The following is a 27,183-nucleotide window of genomic DNA, read 5'->3' on the forward strand; positions in this document are numbered from 1 at the left end:
GCAAACAGTGTCAGCTAGGAAAGATGACAAAGTCAAGTTTCAAAAGCAAAAACTATACAACTAAAGAAGTACTTGAGTTAGTTCACACTGACTTATGTGGTCCAATGGAAGTACAAAGCTACAAAGGAGATAAATATATAATGTTATTTGTTGATGACTATTCCAAGATGATGACTGTTATGTTCTTAAAAAAAAAATCTAATTCTTTTCAAATGTTTAAGTGGCATGTGGCTAGAGTTGAAAAGGAAATAGGAAAGAGTTTGAAATGCCTAAGATCAGATAGAGGTGGTGAATTCACATGAAATGAATTCGAGATATTTTGTAAAGACAAAAGAATCAAAAGACAAACGTTAGCTCCTAGAACTCCCCCATAGAATGTAATTGCTGAAAGAAGAAATAGATTTGTGATTAACTGTGCCAGAACATTAATGATGGAAAATATTATTGCTCTAAAATACTGGAGAGAATTTGTAAGTGTAGACACCTAAAAACTTTTAGAAAATAAAGTATTTTTATTTTCTGAAAAAGTCCTGATGACATCATCATTTATTAATTAATTAATTAATTAATTTTCATGCCATTAAATCCATTTATCTTAATTAAAAATATTTAATTAAGGAATCCCTCCCAAAAATGTTTAAATCTTATTTAAACATTATTTCCTTATTTATTAATTATTTAATTAATAAATTGACCAAAAATCCTAAAATAAATAAATAATTTATTTTTTGCCCAAAACTTGGCCAATTTCCTTAAGACCACTAACCTCTTCCAAAATCTTCTAATCCTTCTTTAATTTCAATTAAAGGCTAATCTCATCATTTCCTACCCCTAACCCCAACTCAAAATATTTAATTAAGATTAAATATTAATCCTCATGTTTATTAAAAAAGTTTTAATAAATATCTCCTCAACCCAAACCCTTGAAATAAATAAAACTTTATTTATTTCCTAAAAATCTACTTTATCCTCATCCTAAGAAGTTCTAGACTCTTCTAGAAAGTCTTCATCCTCATCCTAGGAAATTCTAGACTATTCTAGAAAGTCTTTATCCTCATCCAAAATCTAGACTCTTCTAGAAGATGTCTTTAAACCTAATCCTAATCCCCTCCTAACCTTGTCACATTCCCTAAACATGGGTTAAGAATTACTAACCCAAGCCAAAGTTAACAAATATCTCCTCCTTCACCCACCCTCATTAAATGCCATCCACTTGCCTATCCCTAAGCTAATCCTAAACCATCCTAATCCATCCTCTAATCATTTGCACAATTCTAAGCAAGCTTAAAACCTTCCTAATCAAGTCCAAGTTGAAATTGCTCTCATCACCCTCAAAATATCTCAACCATAAAACTTTATGAAGTCCACTAGGTCATAAATGACTCTTACAAGCCCTTTTATTGCTCTTACAAGTCATTATGAGGGTCTTTATGAAGATTTTATCTCTTGAGCCTCCTTTGTTGACTCATCCTTCCCCTTTCCTCCATCCTCTCACCATGTGACATGTGTCACTCCTTGATTGGCTATAAGGAAGCACAATCCATGTGCTCTCTTCTCATGCAATCTGAGCCCTCCATGAGCTTTTTCCCATCCTTGCATCTTAGCTCTCAATCCCTCAAGCCTCTTGCCTATAAATTGGATCCTTCCCCTTTGCAAAATAACAAAATCCATGAAGTAAAGTTATAATGCTATTTTGAGAGCCAAATCCATACTAAAGCCATCTATCCACACCAAAAATCCGCAATCATCCATTGAAGCCTTTGGAAGCATATTGAGCATACATCCTATCCATTTAGATAAAGCTACTCAACAAGAGAGCTTCTTATTGAGAGGGTCCATTAATGGCTCATATTCTCAATTGAGAGCTCATCTTAGTCTATCTTGAAGCTTATGAATTTTTTTTAGTTTGTAGAAGCTTTATTTAAATTTGGTTTCTATTAGCATACTAACATTGCTCATATACAGTAAGTGTAGCTATTCATACACTAAATCGAGTAAAAGTCAAAAAAGGTACAAATACAACACCTTTTGAATTATGGTATGGTCACTCACCCAATGTAAAACATTTCAAAGTGTTTGGTTGCAAATGCTTTGTCCTTAAAGATACTAGAAATGGAAAATTTGATGCAAAAAGTGATGAAGTCATATTTCTTGGTTACTCCACTAGAAGTAAGGCATACAAGTGTTTGAATACTAACACTAAAAAAATTGTGAAAAGCATAAATGTAAACTTTGATGAGCACCTAGAAGTCCAAGCTGAAGAACCAAAGAAAATGGAAGAGTACAGAACCTTTGTGTATTATTATGATGGAATGCATGTTGACAAGGATAATGTCAATCAAATTGAAACTCAACAACAAATTTTAGTTTCAGCCGAGTCACAAACAGTGAATGTCGAGTTGCATTCAGAAGCTGAGTTGCAGAATGAAGAAAATGCACAATCTGATTCTAAAGACTGTACACATGAAATAGATGAAGAACATCCTGAAAATGAAATGCATAGTGATCTTGAATTTGAAAGATCAAACATGGAAACAAGGACAGAGCCAAGATTATTCAAATATGTAAAAAGACATCACCCTGTTGAACAGATAATTGGTGACAAAAATGCAAGACCAATGACAAGGAACAGACCAAGGCATGAATCATGTCTGATCAGCAAACTTGAACCTAAGACAGTATATGGTGCATTACAAAATGATGACTAGCACAAAGCTATGGAAGAAGAGATTAATCAAATAAAGAAGAACAAAACCTGGAGTTTGGTTCCTAAACCAGTTGAAAAGAATGTGATTGGCACCAAGTGGGTATTCAAAAACAAGCTAGATGAGAAAGGTGAGATTACCATAAACAAAGCTAGACTAGTATGCAAGAGTTATGCTCAAGAAGAAGGACTAGACTATGGGGAAACATTTTCCCTTGTTGCTAGAATGGAAGGAGTAAGAACTTTACTTGCATATGTTGCAGATAAAGATTTTAAAGTCTATCAAATGGAAGTAAAGTCTGCTTTTTAAAATGGTATACTAGAAGAAGAAGTCTACATTGAACAACCAGAAGGATTTGTTGATGAGAACAACAGGGATATGGTTTGTAAGCTATATAAAGCACTCTATGGTTTGAAACAAGAACCTAAAGCATAGTATGAGAGACTTCACAAGTATCTAGTGCAAATAGGATTTGAAAGAACTAATGATAACAGCAACATGTACATCAAAGTAGAAGAAGGTAAGGATATTATTGTATTTGAAATCTTTGTGGATGACATAGTGTTTGGAGGAAAGGAAGTACTTTACAAAGGCTTTGCCAACAAAATGAAACATGAATTTGAGATGTCTATGTTTGGTGAGATCAAATTTTTTGTTGGATTGCAAGTACATCAACTCAAACATGGTATATTTGTGACACAATCAAAGTACATCAAAGAGATTCTTAAAACATTTGGATTGGAGGAGTCCAAACCAAACAGCACACCAATGGCAATAGGAAATAAGCTGTCCAAAAATGATGAATCAGCTGAAGTCAATCAAACAATGTACAAATCCATGATTGGAAAACTACAATATGTTGTACAGAGTAGACTAGATATAGCATTAGCAGTTTAAATAGTGGCTAGCTTCTCTATTAATCCTAAAGAAAATCATCTGATAGCAGTAAAAAGAATAATGAGGTATCTTAAAAGAACTGATAACTTTGGTCTATACTACAAAAAGAATGGAAATTTTGAGCCCAATGCATATACAGATGTAGACTGGGGAGGCAACATTGATGACAGAAAAAGAACAAGTGGAGGTGCATTATTTTTAGGCAAAAGGCTAGTTCCCTAGACTAGCAAAAAACAAACATGCACATCCCAGTCTACTGCAGAATCAGAATATGTGGCAGAAATAGTCAATTGCACAAACATTGTGTGGCTCACACATCTATTGAAAGGAATGAAAGAAGAGGTAACAAAACTGGTGATATTGTATTGTGATAACACAAGTCCTATAAACATATCCAAAAATCCAGTAATGCATGCAAAAACCAAGCACATCACAATCAAGTATCACTATGTCAGAGAATTGGTAGAAAACAAACAAGTAAAGTTGGAATACATTCACACAAAGGAACAAACTACAAATATCTTCACCAAACCATTTCCCAAGGATGCTTATGAATATCTTAGAGGCAAGTTGGGGGTAATACCCCTAACTCAAGCAGTTTAAAGCAACAAGGAAGCTTCCCTGCATCAACAACAATAAATCATTGAAATATCAGAAGAATGATGCAGAAGATGATAGCAGGAGTAGAAACTCCAAATCAGTCACAAGCATTGTGATAGAGGGAGAAAATATCAAGAAGCCAAAGCTTATATTTTGCATGATAAAGATGCTACATCTTTGGCATTTATGTCAAAGAGGGAGAAATATGTAGAAACCTAATCAACACAAAGCAAGAGGAAGATATATATGAAAGAGGGAGATATATGAGATCAGTAGTAAAGATGCAATAGCAAAGAAAAGTAGTAAACAACATATGCAATCTTTAGTGCTAACTAAGTTGATCAATTGATCAGTTTGGTTTGCCATCAATGCCAAAGAGGGAGATTGTTGGAAATGATTGAAAAGATCATGAGGAAAGTTGTTGGAATGATCATATGGAACTGGTAAAGATTGTTCTCAACCATTGTTTTGTCATTGATGTCAAACTTGCTACTTGCAAGTATGACAATTGCTTAAGTGATCCTAATACTATCAATTAGTTGATTGAAAAGGAGGAGGCAATCAATAAGATGTAGCTAGAACACCAAGAGAAAGGTTGAAGTTATGATGTTGTAATGAAGTACAAGGATCAGCTAAGCCATTGATGAAAGAATGTATTTGATGACATACTATAAGACATAGAAAATGGGCACAGTGAAACATATCAAAGATGTAAGGTTTTAGCTAAGTCTTTTGTAAAGCCCAACTAAGTTCATTAGAGAGAGGATGTCGAGCAAGCTAGTAGTTTCCAAATAGATTCCTAGTTGAAGCTAAGCAAGTTCAACTTCAAGTGCCGAGCAAATACAAGTACCAAGCAGATACAAGTGTCGAGTAACATAGAGGTGTTGAGCACCAGTAAACCAATAGTGTCAAGTAACATAGAGGTGTCGAGCACCAATAAATCAATAGTGCTAAGTTCCTGCATTATTTTGAAAATTGAAGATTCGCCAGACTAAGGTGACAAGGTTGTTATCTAGAAGTTTGTGAATTAAAATGGAAGATAAGAATGATGAGCTAGTGGCATAGAACACCATGTAGAACATTTTTTGGAGATTACAACTGGAGTCTAGATGAAGTTTCTAGATAAGAGCAAGATATAGGGTAGATACATTGTATCCTACCTAATCCATTTGAAACCCTAAAATTTGAGAAGGAGAATCGAGTAGCAAAGGAAAACCAAATCTCTATTTAAGGATTCATAAGGTCATGAAGCAAAGAGAAGAGAGAGGTGGTCAAGCATGAAAGCATAAAGTGTTGAAGGAGGTGCTAAGGAGAAAGAGAGCATAGCTACTTTGTTTCGATCAGAAGACCCCATATATGATTGCATTAGCATGATGAGTAAGAAGACTCAAGGAGACAAAGTTTGAGAGGAAGACAAGCAGTCAGAGCTAAAGTGATTAAAGCCAAGCAAAAAGATAGAACTGAAGTGTGATCTGAAATTTGCAAAGTATGTTGTAAGTTGTTTCAGATCAAAAAGTCATTATCGTTACTCTCTAGAAATTGTAACAATTAGTTTAAATTGTATCGACTTAGGTTGGTTTAATATCCATGAGGTAAATCCTTTAACAGGGTGACATTCCAAGTTAATGTTCAGAAGTCCTTTAACAAGGCCCATTCCTAACAGTTTGGTGAAATCCTCTAACAAGGTCACATTTAATAGTATGTTGTAAGCCTTTAACAGGGCAGGCTTTTAACAGGGCATCACTTTAGAAGAGTGAAAATCAAGTAGCATGTTAATGGTGGTTTTTTCCAAATTGGGTTTCCAGATAAATCACTGTGTCATGTGTTGATCTTGCATGTTTTATCTCTACATGTTGATTTACTGTAAGTTGCTAATATGGTTGATTTATGTTTGGATGGATGAAAAGTGTATGGATTCATTATAAGTAGTGAAAAAGTATTATTAGGTCATTTGGACCTTGAATAATTGATTCAGCCCCCCCCCCCCAGAGTTATTTTAATGAATTCTAACACCTACTAGGGAAGTAGGCCTAGTGAAGGGCTAAAATAGGGTTTTTGTATCAACTGATGAGTTGAGGGCTTAGTCACCTTGTGGACATGCTATTTGAAGTTTTTTGATGTGTGTGGAGGTGAAGGAAACACCTAGTTAAGGTGAAGTCAAGTTTGGCATCTATTGAGGCATTGAGAGCATTTGATAGTTTGTTGATTAGATTGCTTGGATGAATCCATTGGATGGATTGAGGGACATTCATGGGATTATTCCAAAGATGTAGAACCTAAGGTGGCATAAGGATTTGGTGTGCACTCTGATAGGTTATGGAGTTGGCTTGGATCAAGGAGAGGGATCTTATGAAGATGCTTGGTTGGTGTTGTGAGAACACTATGAAAGTCCCTCTTGTTATGAATGATTGCAAGTCCACCTAGGGTCTCTACATCACCTATAGAGGTAGAATTATTAACCAAAAAATTGGGTAAGCACTTATATTATGTTTTCCCTATGAATTTTATTCTAGGTACAACTCCCTTTTATAGATATTTAATGAATTCCCTTTTCTAAACTAAAAAATTACAAATGCTTTTGACCTGAAAGAAAATAAGGCTCAATACATTCACACATCAATATGTGTTTTGAATAGTTTTATTTAATTAATTTAGATTAATAGTTAATTTAGATTAGTAGTATTCTATTTGTAGTTGAAACTTATAGATTTTAAATAGATAATGAATAAACTATGTTACCATATAAGACAAATATATTTCTATCAAGAAATGAATATTAAATAGATTAAGGATTGATGGCATAACTCTAAATTTCATCATCATAATCCTTGTCATTGTCATCATCTTCATCATCATCATCATCATCCTTGTCGTCGTCATCATCATCGTCATCATCATCTTCACCATCATTATCGTCGTCGTCGTCGTCATTGTCGTCATCATCAACATCATCATCATCAACATCAATATCATCTTCATCATCATCACTAGTAGCAGCATCATTGTCATCATCTTCTTCTTCTTCTTCATGAAAATTTGTGTCAAGAACATCATCCAATAACTGTCGATCGTGATCACCATCTACATCATCTTCTACTTCTTCGATATCTTCTTCTTCCATCGCATTATACTTTATCGGCCTTCCTCTCGATTCATGTCTAACAACAAATGACCAACCCAGTTTATGTGGAACCTCTGAGTAAAATACCTACTCACATTGGCTTGGAATAACATAGGGCTCATCCCCAACTGGCTCAAATGACCTTGTATTAACCATTGTAAATCCATTATCATGCTCAATAATAGTTCTATCAAGATCATTTGGATTAAGTCATAGCCTATACCATTTGAAAATGAAGAGTACTAATTTGAAGGAACTAAAGTCGCACTCAAGTATATCATCCAAAATGTCATAGTATCAATTTTTAGACTCTCGAGGATGTAATTCATTTCTAGATGAAATATTAGCCACTTGAAAGATTGTAGTTATTCCTAAATCACAAGTTTTCTTTGTCTCATCCAACACTTTAAAGAAAAATTTTTGACCATTATAGAACATATCCTTGTGGTGTTTAACCTACAATAATATGTGAAACATGTCAAAATTATTGTATCGTGAGTTGATAAACATACAGGTGATTAATAAATTTGTACATACCTGGAAATCTCTTAAACCATGTGCTAAATCTATTTCCCTTTGCGTAACATTAGAATCTCCATTACAATGAACTTCTTTAACTAATGAAGATAAACCTTCCCATGTTTATGTGTGACCAGAATTTTGACATCGTTCAATCCATACTATCATCCAATCAAGATTGTTTGCAATATACAAATGTAGTGCATCCCACTCTCGAGCACCTGTACAAAAAAAATAATAGACAACTTACAACCGATTTATTTTGAAGATTAAAAAATAATTTATTACAATAACATCTTATAATTTATTACCTCTCACTTTCCTCAATGTACCTTTCCCAATCAAGTACTCCCCTTCTAATTTTTTAAAAGGCTCGACATCCCAAATGTGATCTACATGGATATTTGATGCAAACTTAGGAGGATATTCAGTAATATACACTATAGTATGGTATACCATATATCCCTCTACCATAGAACCCTCAGGATGTGCTATTTGTTGAACCAAAGCCTTCAAATATTTCAAGTGCCTCTCAACCATCCACATTGACCTAGTGTGTATAGGTCCACACAATTCAATCTCCTCAACTAGGTGTATGAGGTAGTGTTCCTGTGCATTGAAAAAAGTTGGAGGTAGACACTTTTGCATTTCATGCAATAAATGAGGAATTCTTCTCTTCCAATAGTTTATATCTTCTTTATGGATTTCTTTAGATGAAAACCACCCACATTAAGAGATTCAAGTCACAAAAAATATATAGATATGAGACTTTACAAAATAATATACAATAGATTACATAGCAAGAAAAAAAAATTATGAATATAATAAATATATACAACAAATTAAACAGATATTACTACTTACCTCATGTATTTTCCAAGATCGTATATCACTTGTTTGATGTTATTGTTGAAGTACTCTGGGAGAGATAGAGGAAGCATGTACTGCAGTAATTATAAACCAACCATTTCATTTTTTTCTAACATAACATAACGAAAAGTACACATAGTTTATGAATATATTATAAATACAGAAGAACATAACTTACCTTGATGAAAGTATGCCAATCATGTGTTTTGAGCCCTAGCCCAAATTCACTTTTTTTATATATGAGATTGTTTATGTTCATAGCAAATGCTGTGGGAAATCAAATTTTTTTATGACTTCTTTTATGGCATCACTTTGGTACTCCACTAATAACCAAGGAAGGGCATTTATATTAATCTGATCTTTGTTGCTATTTGAGTGAATGAAATTCTTCAATGCATAATTGGATTCATGAATGTCATTACAAATTTTGACAATTTTTTCTTTGTCATGCCTTCCATCCAATATTTTCCCCAATGTCTCTGTTATATTCTTTCCAATATGCATAGTATCAAACAAATACACAATTTGTAAGTGTTCGTAGTAAGGCAACCTACTAAATTGTCTAGGATAGCTTTTTAGTCCCTTTGGAAGGTTGTCAGTACTGCCTTGACGACCTTCACGACCATCAATTACACAATTAGTAAACAAAAATCACAATAGAAATATATAAATTACAAATATAAATCATTAGGTGGAACGACATTACCTTGATTAATTCTATTATATTCCATCATCCATAGGCGAGGTGTCATTCTTCATGGCTTTGATGTAGTCTCTTTTTTCCCATTGAAAAGATGTTTTTTCATACTTCGATACTTATGATTCCTATGGAGGAAGTGTCTACACTCATCAAACACCTGCTTTCCTAAACTCTTTGAATGACAAGATTTCATCTTTGGACCACAAACTGGACATGCAAATTTTCTCTTTATTTGAAGACCTGCAAGATAATGATATAATTGGATTATTAAATATGTTGATTTTTATAATTAGAATTATCATGCACAACTTGAATTCACTATAACATACCACAAAAATGTGTTAGCCCTGGGGCATCATGTATTGTCTATTCAAGTATTGCATGGAATTGAAATTTTCTTTGTCCTATTGGTGTAGACATGTCATACATAGTGACATCATTCCATAAGTCCACCAACTCGTCAATAAGAGGCTCAATATATACATTCATATCTTTTACTTGATATTTACCTACTTGAATGAACAGTAACATTACATAATTATTGTGACCATTTTACTGCAAGATTTGTAAGTACATGTAAATTAATAACTATCAAATGATTAGATACCTAGAACAATCATTGCCAACATAATGTGATCCCTCTTTATTGACATCCACAAAGGAATGTTATTGTTGATAACAAAAATAGGCCACACCGAGTAAATAGATCTCATCTCTCCAAATGGATTGACATCGTCCGCTACCAATGAAAGCCTGAGATTACGAGGTTCTTCTTTGAAGTGTTGCCACTTTTCCTCTATGTGCATAAATGTCAAACCATCTACAAGGATTCCAATAATGTCATCTCGACTTTTATTGCATGCATGATAATCCATAAATTGAGCCAAGCTACTACACCTGTATAATTGTCGCATCTGTGGAATAATGGGGATGTAATGAAGAACCTTTTGAGGCACCTTTTTTGTTAGTCAATCTATTTGATATCTACTCGTATGACATACAAGGAATTGTGTTGCAAATTCATGTTCTTTATAATATTTAATATGATCATTGGGACAAGCATGTATTGCTTCATACTCCATTCCAATATCTTTCATAATAGCAGATAATTCTCGATATGAGCGAGGTAGAATATTTGATGGTGGTAAAAAAAACTTTCCTATCAATCTACAGCAAAAAATATAAGTTATTAATATAAACAATATTAGTGGTACATTATTCACCCTTTGTTAACTATAAAGACATATATGACATACCTTAACATATGTGACATTGTTATGTTGGATAAACCATTCATAACCTTCAAATTCAACAACAATATAGCAGAGAGAAGAGTTTTTTGGGAGTCTTTGTATAGGGGCTCATATGCCTTCTCAAGTAGAGCTACATTGAGGCTATCATCATCATCATGATCAGATATGCTTGGACTAAATGTGTCATGGATCAATGTATTTATGCCATCATCATCAATTGTGTTTTTTGGTGCATGATCGTCATCTTCCATGGGATCATTATCTTCACCTTGGATATTCGCACCTCCATGTTCCTCCACTTCAAAAACCATATTCTTCATACTGTTGTGGTTCATATCATGTACTTCCCTGTGGAGATCAACCTATATAAAATTGATTAACATAAATAAACCATGATCATCAACTCATCATCAAGTGATTTCATATGTATATAAATTGTTAAAATGATATAATGAACAACTTACCAGTGGATGATAGTCATGCCCCCCTTCAATGTGAGCATTCTCCCTACAATGTCTCTTAATTGTTTTGATTAGCAGTCTTCTACGATTTAAGCCCTTACAAATTTTGCAAGGACAATAACATTTTCCATCACCTTTTCTTTTCAAGTTAGACCACAATCTAGCGATTGTCTCCCTATTTTGTTCTTCACTTATATTATCTGACATGATCATTCTTTGTAGGAAGCAAAAATCGGGCTATGAAAAATTCAGTCTACAACTTTCACAAACTAAGAAAAACTATAGAAAGTACACAAATCTTCTTAGACCTAGCTAAATACTTTAATATTTTAAAAATACTTTCTTTGACTTTATTCCTAAGACATTTAACCCAATCACCTTTTATAACATTCAGTCAATTGCTCTAGGCAAATTTGTGGATAAAATTATTTGTAAAACTTTGACCAATGGCCTAAAGGTCTTATTTAAAGAGACCTTACAACATTAAGCCACTAAAAGAAATTTCAAAGCATATAAGCTAAAAGTCTAGTTAAAATATACATTAGATTAAAAAATATACTTCTCTCCTAAAAATGTGCATAAATGGATAGAATATGCATCTCAACACAATATCCAACATCTCTATCTCTCAAATTGCCTTACAAATAATTTCTTTACTAATCACCCTACTAATCCAAGATTTGTAGATGAAGATATCCCTGATCTCTTTTCATGTTTACGTCTTGTCACGCTTAATCTGGGTGACTACATTCTCACCAGCTTTCCAACTGGTTTTCTTGGGTTCCCCAACCTCATTAGTTGTTACCTCTCTCATGTTCAAATGACAGATGATTCTTTAGCCTCCTTGGTATCTTTTTGTCCCCTTCTTCGGAAACTTGTCATAACATATTGTTTGGGGCTAATTCATGTAGTAAAATCTTCATCATTTATAGAAGATCTTAATAACTGCGACGTTGAGTTTGTATTAGTTGATTGTTCCAAACTCAAAGGTATGGATGTGTTTATGATTGAGGGTCTGAGAGTAAATGGTAATTTGTTCTATGAGCTTTCTTATGCAGTTTCTCATCTTGATATGTATTGTGGAGACACTTTAAGGGAACTGTGACTGGAATCCACACCTAATGATGGCTATCTTAGATATAGGGAATTTCCAGAAAGGTTTCTTGACATTATAGGTAATTTTTAGTCCCTGAAGAAACTTCACATACTCTTGCAATGGGAAGAAATGGCTTTTGCATTATTCAAACTATTTCACAGACTTCCAAATCTTTACATGTTCTTTGTGTTTGGCTTAAATATTTAGGTATGTTCAAACATACAAAATCACGTATCAATTGTATAAGTTTCTTTTCTTAGGTAGTATGTCTTGAATTGAGGTAAATAATAGATAAATGTGGTTCTTTTTAAAGTAAGTTATCATAGTTTGTCTTAAATTCTTAAATTATTCATTGAAATGCAGGAGATGGTTATACCTATTTACACATCACCCCTCCACATCCTAATCTCAAGAAAATGACCATCATAATTTTTTAGTATGGTCAGAAAGAAGTTGAAATAATAAGTTGCTTACTTTAGAGTATGCCCTCTCTTGAAGCATTGGAAATTAATCTTGATGATGAAGATGAAGACTATAATGATAATGAAAATCAATTTTTGAAGCTCTTGGAAGATATTAGGCTTTTCAAGAGACCATCCCTACCTATCCATGTAGTGAACATGAGCTCCTAGCCTATCCATGTACTAGGCTGTATGCATACTCCAACCCTATCCAAACAATAGGTTGAAAAAATATGGCCTTTGGCTGTTCTTTTTTGGTTATTTAATTTTATATTACTTTTCATTTGTATGTCAAAAGTTGTTTATGAGAAATTGATTTTGTTTATGCTAATTATGTTCCTCATGCAAATTAAAATGCATTACATAAATGATTGTTGTTTGCATTCTAGACTTAGAGTGCAATTTCACTTTCTTGAAATTTTCAAAGAATTGAAATATCTGATATCATTTTAGCAGCATTTTTGTCCATTGATATATTCTAATTTCTCAATGTTTATATAAATTCATTAATGTATGATGTAATGTACTAAACTTTCTTAATATTTTCATATTATCTTAGTTGAAAAAATAGTAGACACATTTTGAAACAAACTAACAACAATTAGTTGCTTTTTTAGATATGTATGCAACATTAACTCGGTTACCTATAATTTTACATTGTTGCTGCTATTTATTTCTTACGTTAATTGGAAAAAAATTCTCTACAATTTTATCCAAACAAAAATTGTCAATGATTTCAAAAATTTACTGAAAATTGTTGTCATTTTAAAATAATTTAGATTTATGTGTTCTCATTTGACAGCAATACTTTACCATCATAGTCTCCCTCTATCTAAAGATTCTCCAAATCATATGCACAGGAATGGAAAGACACCCTTAGCATTTCTCCACATCCTCTCCCAAGACTGTAAAACCCACACTCAACAAACTGAATCTGAAGCATAAATATCCTTTACAAACATTAGTGTAGAAATCTCATGATAGTTTAAAATAGCTCATAAGCATTTCCTTGTTGCAGGGCTCAAGAGACCATATGAACACCTCATATGTATTGAAAATTTTTCATTACAACTATATCAATAAGTTGTAACCCTAATAATGTCTAATAAAACCATAACTCTAGCAACCAAATATAAGGTTTTGGTATAGAAATTAAAATGTACAAAATAATCACAAATCACAAAAGAGCACTGGCCATTACCTTGGAATGTTGCCTTGTAAACACAAGCCAAATCCCCCTCCTTTAAACTGTAGCACCATGACCTACGCACTGGTCTCCATTGCGCATGCTCTCCAAGCATTAAAATGGTGGCATGCCATTGAAGAATAGTGCACCCAATGCTTGAACACAAGCACATATTTGAAACATTTCCCTCGTCAAATGAAAGTGCAGGTAATATTCAAAACATAGGCTTTCCCAGCTTGGAATGTAGTGTCCAATATCAAATGGAATATAGGCATGTGCAAAATGTAGCTCCCATTTGATAAAATGACGTAGGTTGCAAACGGTGAATGTGCCTCTGCCTTGAAAAATGCAGCCTCAAAGCAAAACAGTGCACCCTTCTCTAGAAATGGCGGATGAATATGTCACGACAACAAATGTTTGAAATGGTGGATGAATATGTCATGACAGGAAATGTTTGAAATGGTGGATGAATATGTCACATAGCATATATTGTATACCCACAGAACAAAACCCACAAAATGACCAATGCTTTTTTTTTTTTTGAAATTATAGCTTGACGACGTCACAATTACAACACCTATGTTGCAATTGTGATGTCATTGGGCTATAATAGAACAAAAAAGCCAAAAACACATTACATTTTCCTGTCGTCACAAATTGACCCCTAATGTATTAATGACATCCTTGAATTCCCCATTTTCCATTTCCACATGTCCTTTCCCTTCAACTTTCATCTTAGCATCATCTCCCACGAAGATGTGTGGTACCTTTGACTGCTTCAATGAAGAAAAAATGTCCTTTGAAGAACGCATGTGGTATGAGACACCCAAGTCAAGTATCCATTCTGAAGAAGAACTAATGTTTGCCATAAGTGCTTGACCTTTACCCTTTGAAGAGGTTGGAGTGGAATCCTTGGAAGTACCTAGCACTTGAATCTTGTTCTTCTTGAGTAGATTTTCTAACTCATCGATTCTTTTTGTCTTGCAATGATGCTTGTCATTATTTGGCTTTTTGCAGTATGCACAAAAAATTTTGTCCTTCTTTTCATTACTTCCCTTTTTGTTTGAAGAAGAACTGCCTTGTTGAGAGGAGGATTGTTGTGTCTCAGATTGTGATTTTTGCTTCCACTGCTTCTTCTTCTTATTGCTTGTCCCCCCTTGACTTGATTTGTGATCATCACTAGCCACCAAGGCTTTGGTCTTTGATGACTTGAGAAATCCAAAATCCACCTAGTGAGATTGTTCAACAATCAACATGTCTGCAAATCCATCAAAGGAAGACTTTTGGTAAGCAGATCCCATGGTCAACCTATGAGTATTAAAACTCAAAACAAAGTTGGCATACTCAGAAGGTAGCCTCTTCAAGATATGAAGAATCAACCTATCATCCTTCATGGGATTTCCACAATCTTTAAGAAGTGTTCTATACTCATTGACTTCAATGATGTAATCCTGAATTGTGTCATAATTCTTAGGATTCAAGAGAAGTAGATCACCTTCAATCTGAAATCCCTTTTCTTCATCCACTTTACCATACAACTGTTCAAGTTTATCCCAAGCTTCTTTAGAGTTTGAACAATTTTTAATGTAAAAGAGAAGATCCCCATGTACACAACTCCTAATTAATCCTAAAGCCTATTTGTCTTGAATTTTCCAATAAATGAGTTCTTTAGCATCAATAGGTTTGGTAATTGTACCATCAACATATAGACTATATCCATTTTCCATTAATCTACTCCATGCAATATCTTTCCATGTAGAATAGTTGTGTGAAGTTAGAGGAGGACATTTAAAACCCATGATGCAGAAAATGAAAAGAGCACAAAAGAGAGAAACAAAAAACATAGTACACACCAGCCCCCCCCCCCCCCCCCTTTTCACTCAATCAAAAGACCCCCCCAAAAAAGATGTTGTTGGCACTTTACAAGTAGTGCATTTACAATGGGCCACTTGTCAAAATGAACAAAGTGGACTTTCTAATTTTTCTTTTACAATTGCCCTATAAGGCTGAAATCTTTCACTTAAGCATTGTAGCTTAGTTTTAAAACAATTCTAAAAAAGAATCAAAGCTATACAATGCTGAAAAAGACCTAATTCTGAAAGTGAGAAATTGGTTCACACAACCCTAGAATCTAACTTCAAATCTGGAAAGTAGACCAAAAAAATGCACTTTCAAAAAAAATGGAACCTGAAAAAGTGATCAGATATGCCCATATAGAGCTTCTAAAGTTGCAAAATATAGGATTATGCAAGTACAGTCACCGAAAAATGCAATTTTTAAAAAATCTGTGTGCCAAAAATAGAAAACAACACCACACTTAAAAAATTTAGGAAATTCTACCCAATTTCAAAAATAATTACACCTAAATCAGAGTCTGGATGTCTGAGTTATGGGCTTGCAAAGTCAGGCTGCCAAATTGAAAAGCAATCTGAGGAGGGGTCTAGAGCAAAAACTGTCATCAAATTTAAGACAGTATTCTACTGACATCAGCAAAAATTCTGCGCCCTGGGGTGATGTGGCAAATGACTGGCTACTAACTATGTTGTTCATATGGTACGAACTGACATGTGGCAAAAAGGTACAATCCATCTATCCACGTGGGTGATGTGGAAATTATGGGCTAATGTGTCGCTGCCTGCATGTTAGTGACATGGAAAATTAGATGTATCTACATATCTGATGGGGCAAACAACACGTGGCAACTCCCTACAGGTCTACATGTCCAACGTTGATGTGGGTGGGAGATTAAATGGGCAAGAAAGAAAACTACATGGCTATAAAAAGCCAGTCGTCACCCGGAGCTGGAACCAGAATATTACAACATGCTCAGAATATGCCAGAGCCTGAGTTGTTGATTGAAATTTCAAATGATGTCAAATACTATTAAAAGTGAACACCGATGCCAGAAATTGGAACAGTCATCGAAGAATGTGTTCAGGCCACCGGGAATAGCTTCAAACACCAGTGATTAAAAATGATCCCACATGTGCAACGGGGAGAGACTTATAAGTGTTTAAAAGCATTAGGTTTTGGAAGATTTAACAAAGAGGGAGTGTCAAATTTGGTAAATGGTAACCGACCGGTGACTTGTTGGAGGTTATTCAGAATATTCACCAGGTAAGAGCTCGATGTCCCAAATTTATGGTACGGCCGCTATGCAATATGAAATCCATAATATTGCATGCAAATAAAATAAAATATACCCTATGCAGGCTGGGAGCTCAAAACCCAGTTTTGTGCAAAAAATTTCTCTGCTACCAGCTCGTAGGGCTAAAAAAAAATTTGAGAAAATATAATCAAAATAATGAAATTGTAGAGAAAACTAATAAAAATCCAAAAATAAATTATAGATCTAAAAATAATGACCATACCCGATCTGCAAATTGAGGCCTCTATGTTTAGATTTGCAAAAAACATTTGCCTCACGGTTGACTTTGGGGCAAGCTAGCCAAGCTTATAGTTGATTTTCACCAGTTCAGCATTCCAGACACAATGGTGAGGTCAAATCTGGCTCTAAATGCTCCCAATTTTTGTAGTACTCCAAATTTGGGCTGAGGTGCTAAAGCAAGCGAGTGGTCTCGAATGGCTATGTGATGAGAAAAGCTCCAAGTTTCTCTAATACCATGTAATAATTTGCCTAAGGGAAAACTTCACCCAGTAACTAAGAACTCAAACACAAGCACACAGTAGACCAAGGAGAGAGAGAGAGAGAGAGAGAGAGAGAGAGAGAGAGAGAGTATAAGCAGAATGACAATGTATTCAATATAACATAATTAAGAGTACACTAGGAGTGCTTGTATATAAAGGCCTCTCAGGAAGCACCTAGAATGTCTTTAGAAACAACCAGAAGATAAGACAACTAAGCACCTTATCCAACATTCTAGATGAATGGATAAGAATGACAAAGTGTCATATGTGTGTAAAAGATTCCTGTATTGTAGACAACATGTGCTTAAAAGATGTGTGGACCCCTGTGATGTCATCATGATAACTCACAAGAGTGCACAAACTCCTAAGTATCTCACAAATAAAATAATGCAAATTAAATAAATAATGCATTAACCTAAGTAAACTTCAATAAGTGTAACAAGTAAATGCTTATTTACACCAACACAATGCATCGTATATGTAGAGGCTAGTACAAAGTTTGAAGATTTTCTCTTCCATTTTCTTTGTATGCACATAGCTATTGCCCTCTAATTGCTCCATGCTTCGAAATCCAAGAAATGAATTGGGTTAGTCTTTGCTTTGTATGAAAGCATGCAAAAAATTCCCTCTCAATTTATGAGCACAGAGAAATCCCAACTACTTGAACCCAAATTTGTTACCACCTAATCCAAAAACTCTTTGAGGATTGAAGGAGGAAATTATTGTGTTCTATCTTACATGGGCAGTTTTATATGTGATGACACAACTCACAATATGAGCACATGTGATGGAGGTTTATGCATCTGCTAAAATCCAATCGACTGCCTCGTCTACTATGGTAGAATACAAAAATCAATATTGTCAATAGAACTAGTAGCCAAACTATAGGTAGGGGAATGGTGGTTATGTCAAGGAGATGATTACATTTATCATAAAAGATGATATGGAGATAATAGGGAGTTCAACAATTACTAGTATATTGTTGCTCAATCAACTCACCATCAAAGATTTAACAAATCTTCAAGAGCACAAGACAATTATTGGGGTAGGTTAAGGAAACCCACAGAGGTAGGATAAGGAAACCCACTCATTTATGTGCCTCTATTAATGGTTTTTGTTTTGGAATGGGCATTTATTATTAGATTCTTTTTTATTTAGGTTGGAAGCACATTAGTTTGGGATTTGGTTGTATCTGGCTGGAAGGTGACCTAAGGAGTAAAATTTGTTCCCAGTGAAAAATCTAGTTACATTGTGATCATTCACAAGGCTAGGGAATTAGCCTCCAATGATGGAGCCTATCCAACAATTGTTTAAAATTGATGGGGGAGCCATTATGTATACATTCATTTTTTTATTCTTAGAGTTCAAAATTTGGTTACTTTTTAATTTGAAGGCCATTTAAATTATCTTCTATATTGTTATATCTTAATTAATTTTGCAATAGTTTGTAATTACAGTCCACAATAAAGTTTTGAAGTATATAATTCAGGTAAGTAGAATTCACAACTTAGGTAAGTATAATTCACAATTTATCTACTAATATTTTTCCCAGTAATTGTAGAAAACATGTCATCTAGATGTACTATGAGTTTTATGTGTCATTAGTAAACAAATGAGTTACAAAAAAGATATCTTGTAATATTAAAATCCCAATTCTATATAATTTTCTTATACTTTTTTTATAAGAATTTCTTTTCTTTTCAATTAAACAAAAAGAATATTAGAAAAATACACAATAAAGAAACTTCTTACTATGTAAATTGAAATTGAAGATGTTTCTAAAGTAGTGAAAAACTTTCTCTTTTTCTAATGTGAATATAAGAAAAATGTATTTTTAGTAAATATGTAAATAAAATAATAAGAACAACTTTATTGTTTTTTAGCGTCTTATTTTTACAAAGTTTAAAAACGATCTCAAAAATCTTGTAGGAAAATAAGATATTTGTAAATTTTTCCATTGCACCACATGTTTCTATATTTTTCAACTGCATGAAAACATTGTGTTATTTCTTTAAATATGGATAATGTTTCTATATTTTTCAATTGCATGATGGTTCTTAGATTTAAAGATTGATGTTTCTTAGATTTAAAGATTGTGTCATTTCTTTAAATATGGATAATTTATATATTGTCTATTTTTTTATTGTTTTATTTTTAATTAATAAATTATCTTAAAAAATTATAAAATATCTCTTGCTTTCTATAATTAATACTCTTTCTTGAGTTGTTTGAAAGTGAATAAGTATGATTAGCACATCAATGAGATAATGAAATTTATGGAAATATTAATTCATAACCCTAACTATAATCAAACCATACCAATAATGAAAGTCATACAATAATGGAAGAGTTCCCTGTAAGTGACCCCAAACCTAATTAACCTTAATTATAATCCTAATTATTTTTTGATTTCACTAATACCTTACCTCTGTCTTTTAAAATCCAATACCATTTCATTCTATTTATAAAAATAGTCACCTCAAGAAGGATATCGCTCAACTTATTTTATATATATAGAATATATATAAGCCAGTTACTTATTATTGAGAGACTGTATAATTGTCCCCTTCAATTCTTAAACATTTAACATTATGTATAAATAGAATGAGAGAGCAATAAAGAAAATGCTCTCTTCACAACAAAATAGAGGAGGATCAGTGTTAATGTGGCAGTGAGAACTTCTTTATCTAAGTCTATCATACTAAGCTTGAAGTGGGACAAGAAGTTTCAACCCATTATTTATGAGAATGCGGGTGTGTTTTGCCAAAAATGCTCATCATTTGGACATTTGATTGTTGATTGTAAGAAGCTGGATAGGATGGCTAAGGAGAAAATCATGGGAGATGTTGAAAGGGGGGCTCCTTCGAAGGACTCAGGTTTAGTGGGAGTTGGGCCTCTTGAGGGTGACATAAGGGTGAATCTCTCTCCAAGGAAGGAGATAGAAGTAAAGAATCCTTAGATGGATAGGTATAAGGGGTTGACTTCCCTTCCTAGGATGGAGCAAAATGATAACTCTCAAGATTGGTTCAAAAAGATAAGGATGGAGGAGTTGGAGGGGAAGTCTTGTTTGGTCCAGGGATCGAAAAAACTTTTCACACTTGAAGGGGAAATGCGGGGAATGGAAGAAGGGGAAATTGATTCTTTTCCCTTTTTACAAGGTATTGAGGAGCTTCTCAATACCCTTTCAAGGAACTTGGTGATTGAGGAGGTCTTCCGAGGGGCATCAAAAAGGTTGTGAAGGAGTGAGAGGGGAATGACAGGGTGCAGGGGGAGGTAGCCAAAATACTTCATTGGAATGAGGAGGAGTTGCCAAATAAGATGGTGGATTTGGCCTAGTTAAATGGGAAAGAAGGGAAATGGAAAACACAGAGAAGATGAACAAGGGTTTTGAGGAAATTTGAGGTGATAGTTGATTTGAAGTTGGATGTAGGGAAGTCAGGCAAACAAAATAAGAAAGTGAAGCAGTTGGCTAGGGAGGTGGCAAGTGGCAGGTAGGCCACTTTGGAATCTTTGACAAAAGGTAGGAAATGACTTTTCTATCTTGGAATATAAGGGGGTTGAACAACCTGCATAAGCAGTTTGCCCTCAAACAGTAGCTATCAAACTAGAAAATTGATATCTTGCTTGTCCAGGAAGTTAAAATGTCTATGGTTAACTTGGAGAATATGGAAAGTTTTGTTTGGCCAAGGGAAAAATTTTGTTATAGTGAAGTAGAAGGAGCCTTAGGAGGTGTGGCTACCTTCTAGAACCCAGATGTTGGTAATGGTAGTCTAATCTATAATTCAAAGTTCTATCTTATAACTAAACATAGGATAGGAGATAAAAATTGGAATGTTATTAACATCTGTGCTCCTAATACGAGAAATGGTATTTACAACTTATGGGAGTAGCTATTGGTTTTTATCTCTCAAAATAAGAACACCTTTTGTATGGGTGATTTCAATTCACCCATGTACCCTTCAGAGAAAATTGGAGGAATGGTTGATTTTACTAATACTATGAAGGTCCTAGTTGACTTTATAAATAATAATAATTTTATGGATATGGAGATGCAGGGTGTGAAGTTCACATGGTTGAATAATAGGAAAGGGGTTGACCTAATCCAATTTAGACTAGATAGACTTTTGGTCATAGTAGGGTGAGAAGGATTAACTTCCTCCTCTCTTATGGGACTACCTAGAATGGTTTCAAATCATGCCCCTATCCTGTTTAATTGGAAAGAAGATTCCCTAGGGGGCCCAAGACCTTTTAGATATGAAATTATGTGGCAAACTCATCCTGATTTCAGCTCTAAGGTGTTTTTGTGGTGGGGGATAAGGATAGAAGGGACAATGATGTATAAACTCTCTATTAAACTAGAGAATGTGAGAAAAAATGTCGTGCCCTGGAAAAAAAATAGGTATTATGGTGATATTTTTAAGAATAAGGTGGAGGTGGAAGGGAAGTTAGTTGAACTCTAGAAAGTTATGGGGGAAGGCATACCCATGGATAACATTATCTAGGAGGAGGATAAATATCGAAAATTTTGGAAGGAAACAACGAGTAGAGAGGAGATTCACTGGAAGCAAAGATCAAGGGAGTTATGGCTTTAAGTGGGTGATAGGAATACTATGTTTTTTCATAGATCTACCTCAATTCATAAATGAAGAAACACAATTGATAGCACCAAAGATAACAATAATGTGAAGTTGAACAAACTAGAAGAGATAGGGAATCTGGCAATGGCTTACTTCAGTAATTCTTACAAGGAAGAGTAGATGGACTTCAAAGAGGAGGGTAGGTAGTGGTTGATTGAGATGATTCCCATGGTGATATTAGCTAAAGAGAACAAAGAGCTAGTGCGGATGGTAATTGAGGAGGAAGTCCATAGAGCTATGTTTTCCATGAAAGCTTACAAATCCCTCAGACCTGATGGTTTCCCATTGGCATTCTTTTAGCACTTTTGGGAGATTATCAAGTTAGATCTCCTTCGGGTAGCCCGTGACATTTTTAGGATTGGGAAGCTTCTCAAATTGCTCAATAAAAATTTTATTGCTCTAATTCCCAAGGTGAAAGATCCTGAAGTTCTCTCTAACTTTAGGCCAATCAGTCTTCGTAACACTAGTCACAAGATTTGCCCTAAAATTATGGTGAATAGGTTGAAGTCGTTGCTATATAAGTTCATTGGGAAAACCCAAAATGGGTTTGTCCCAGGATGAAAAATCTTGGATACAGCTATAATGATGCATGAAGTTTTGCACTTTATGTGAAAACTGGCAATCCTAGTATGGCCTTGAAACTTACAATCTCTAAAGCTTATGATAGGATTAATTGGACCTTCTTGCATAAAATTATGGAAAGAATAGGCCTAAGTCAGAAGGTTATTAGAATGGTAAAATCGATGGTGGAAACTATCAACTATTCTGTGATAGTTAATGGGTCATCTTGGAGAAACTTTGGTGGGGAGAGAGGTCTTAGGCAAGGAGACCCTATCTCTTCCTATCTATTTATCATGGTTGATGAAGTTCTAGGAAGAGAGGTCAAGAGAAAGTGGGAGGGGGGGGATAATTAAAGGGATAAAACCTGTGTCCACTTTACATCCTAAAGTGATCCAACAATTTGTGGATGACACCTTCCTTAGTGGGGAGTCCTTGGTGGGTGAAGCAAGAGCTTGGAAGTTGGTGCTAGAGATATATGCCATGAATGCAGGACAATAGATAAATTTTGATAAGAGAAAGTGTTCTTCTTCAACATCCCTCTCGACCTTCAAAGAAGGATTGTTAATATTTTAGCTTGTAAAGTTGTTGAGTTACTAGATACTTATTTGGGTCTTCCATTAACTATGAAAGAGGTAAGTAATAACTTATGGAATGGCATTTTGGAAAGAATGGAGAAAAAGTTGATGGGATGGAAAGGCAAAACTCTAAGTAGTGTGGGAAAACTGCAACTTCTGATCTCCTCTCTCCAAGGATTACCAGTGTACTTTCTATCCATATTTAAAATTACTCAATGTATGGCTAATAAATTGATGAAAATTCAACGTAACTTCATTTGGTCTGGAGGAAGCGAGAAGTTAAGAATAAGCTTGGTCAATTGTGATATAGTTTGTAAACCTCAATATAGGGGAGGATTGGGAGTAAGGAAGATAACTAATATGAACAATGTGCTTCTCACAAAGATGAGGTGGAAACTGATGGAGAGGGAATCTAATTGGTGTAATATTATGAGAGCTAAGTATTAGGAAATCTTAATTTCTCGCACTGTACTTAGGAAATCTTAATTTCTCTCACTATTAGGAAAAGTTTCAAATAATATCATAGAAGTTATGGCTCTATACTGGGGTATAATGTTAGTCATTAGTGTGGGATGGAGGGATGTGCAAGTTGAAGGTGATTCTAAAGTGATTATTGAGACTGTCAAAGGCGATATGCATGAGGGATGGGCCATCAAATGGGTAATTGATGATATCAAGTACCTATTAGCCATCCTCAATAGGTTTGATTTGAATCACACTTTTAGGGAGGGAAATAACATGGTGGATGGTATGGTGGTGATTGGCTTAAAGATGAAGGGGCTAAGAGTTTGGAGGAATTGGAAAACTCTGCCAAATTTTGTGAGGGAGTTAGTGAATAATGAAAAGATAAATGATGAATCCTAGTTGGTTACTTTGTTTAGTGTTGTTGAGCTAGCAAGGATGATATGTCCTTGATGCTTATGTGGTAGGGAGTAAAGGCTTGGGTACAGGTAATAATTATTACTCATGGCCCAAAAATTGGAGGTTTGAAATGAGGAAAACTTTATTTATTTCCCTTTATGGATCATCATACGTCGTGTATAAAAAAGATTTATTTTTTAAAGACTTGAGGTGCATTGGGAATGATGGAAATGATTGGGGGATAAATCGTGGTGGCTAACACGTGATCTTTCTCACTAATTTGGCAAGCTTCATTATTATTATTAATTGTAATTATCATCTCCGCTTATATGTTTTTCTTGCTAAGTGTAAAGTATTTTTTAGAAACTGTGTCTAGGCTTTGGAAAGAGGGAGAGGAGAGGAAAAGATTATAGAAATGGGAGGTGATCTGATGTGCATAGAACTCGCAATGATCAATGACAATGTGAGGAATCCCCTAGTGTGGTACTTACTAAAGGATGGTGGTTTTGTTTCATTCATGGAGGCTCTCAATGGTCACAATGAGAATTGTTCTATGCAATTTGTTAACTCATGGGAGAATCCCAGAGTGACAATAAATGGTATCTCCTTTCATGTTTCGGAAGAGGTGATTGCTATGGCAACAGGATTGGCAATGAAGGGTAGGAAATGGCAAAAGGTGATGAGGGTGATTGATGAAATGAGTCTACAACATTTCTTTGTGGAGGGTGAGGAATCGATTCATCATAGAGGAGGTTTTATAAGGGAGAAATTGCGTAACCCATGAAATGAGATTCGTTTGATTCTGTTGAAATATCTTACCCTAGAAGGAAGGTATGGAGTTTTCTATACTACCAGTTTCCTCTTCTCAATCATTCCATCACTGTGATTGTATTTTGCTTCCCTTCTTCTTGCTATATGATCTTGAGGATACTATTATTGATGTGAAAGATAAAATGAGAAGGGGGGTTAATTTTACTATTTTGCACCAGGGTTTAATTTTTAGGCTATATCAATTTTACCTTGCCCTGGTCCCCCCTAGGATTGTGGAAATTGATATTCCTATTCACCCAGACCCCTAGCCCCAAATGGTCCCCGTTAGGATCATGGGTCCTAGAGCCCCTACGCCTCAGCCCTCTCCCAGTGGGTCCCCTGTGAATCCCTCCCCCAGGGGGAAAAATGGAAGATAGGATAAAGGTAAGGAGAAAATTCAGATGGAGCTAGAGGAAGAAGGGAGAGGAGGAAGGAAGAGGTCGAGAAGGTTGGCTAAATCTAAGGCTAAGAGGAAGTTGAGGGAGGGAGCCTCACAGGAGGAGTCAGATTCTAAGGATTTGAGCTACCCCAAAAGAAGAATGAAGGAAAAAACTGTTAATTTTGGAGTGGGAGATACAGAGGAGGTCAAAGAGGAGATTTCTATCTCCTCCAGGTCGAACTCAGGAGATGGCAAGGAGAATAAGGAGGTTTTGCATGTCTTGGCAATGGTTGTATCTGTGTGCGTGGACCTAATGAAAGATCAGTTCCTTGAAATGATGGACAAGATGCTTTCCCCCACTATGATCTCCTTCCCTGTTAAGGAAGGCTCCATTAAGGTTACTAACCCCCTAGTTGTGCAGGATACTCAGGCTGGTTTGGATAGCAATCTGGGCTAGTTGCACAAGGCTAGTAATGAGGTGTGGGAGAGAATCTAAGCATTGGAGGAGAGAATGGGACTGTTAACGAAGTTCATAGTTAAAGTCACTCATGCGGCAACTACCACTCTGTGCCTGTTGAAGGAAGTTTATGGGGACCTGTCCAAGGAGGACTCTAAGTTGTTCTTTGACTTCCTGGCAGAAAACTGGCCGAATGTCCTTCTGAGGAAGAAAGAGATCAAGAAATCTTAAGGGCTCCCCCCTTCTTTTATTTTTGCATGTTGTTAATCCATTGGTTTATAGACTTTTTTGGTTTTAAGGCTATCACTCCTTTGTTTTTGCTAAGCGACTTAAGTTTGATAACAGGCATTTTGTTTAAAGCATGTAGTTACTTTTTTAATTATAGTCTAAACTTCTATTTTTGTTTTAAAAAGCATTAAGAGGTAGTTATGTTCTAATGGTTTTCTACTGGTACTGGACCAACTTGCTTGTAATGGACCAGCCCTCTTATTTCGATTGCATTTATTTTAGAAACAAAATAGAGAAAGAAAATCCATTGTACCTTTTATACTCACATCCCACATCTTTTCTACTCGAAAAGAGCATGAAATCTCATTTTGCGTTAACTAAAATGGCCTCGATATGCGTAAAGAGGGTCCAGCCCTAATAGCTAAAATCAGAGAATATTAAAGAACTGACAACAAAGCCAAAAACGTCAGTGAAGTGTTTAAGTGCGACGAGAATAAAGGTACATCACAGGTAGCGTCTTGTTATTTTCAGAGATAAAGCTAACCAGGTGAAACTCTCCATCAACTTTTATTTCCATCGACAATATATGAGTACAACTTTAATAAATATATAAATAAAAGAAATGAAAAAAGGAAACAAACACAGTGGCAGCCTGGAAAATTGGAAGATTCTTCCACTTTATAAATCTGCATGTTGATTGGTCTATTTTGGTCGATCGATGATCTCGTGTAAATAAAAATGAACAATTGAATGGTTGTCGGGGAAAATAAATTGAGAATTATGCGTAACTTATTGCAATGTCATGTAACAGAATAAAGATGCCATATAAACAACAATTATACAATTAATTGAATTAAGTTTAATTGATATGCTGTAAATGGTATAGATATTGGCCAACAATAATGTATTTTACAGAAGATGAAGTCATAAGGGTTAAATTGATACAAGACTTCCATTGTATAATAATTATTCATTTAAATCATCGATATCTATGAACAAATGTTCTAATAATAATAGTTCAGAAGTATTTTACAAATTCGTAAAGTGTAGAATAGACCAATCATAAATCAAAAAGCTAAAATATGATTAGGTACTAATATATAAATGATCCACTACATCTATTTTTCTTGTATGATGATAAATGAAAAGTTCTTAGAC

General features: G+C 34.7%; 1 pseudogene; it reads left to right on the forward strand.

The window, feature by feature from the left end:
- Positions 1-24,935, forward strand: part of LOC149558396 (uncharacterized) — an 82,442-nt pseudogene extending 57,507 nt beyond the window's left edge.
- Positions 24,936-27,183: the final 2,248 nt, after the last annotated feature.

Source organism: Cupressus sempervirens, chromosome 5 (assembly GCF_028749045.1).
Source record: "Cupressus sempervirens isolate cs-2001-9-10 chromosome 5, ASM2874904v1, whole genome shotgun sequence".
In the NCBI taxonomy this organism is placed as follows: Eukaryota; Viridiplantae; Streptophyta; class Pinopsida; order Cupressales; family Cupressaceae; genus Cupressus; species Cupressus sempervirens.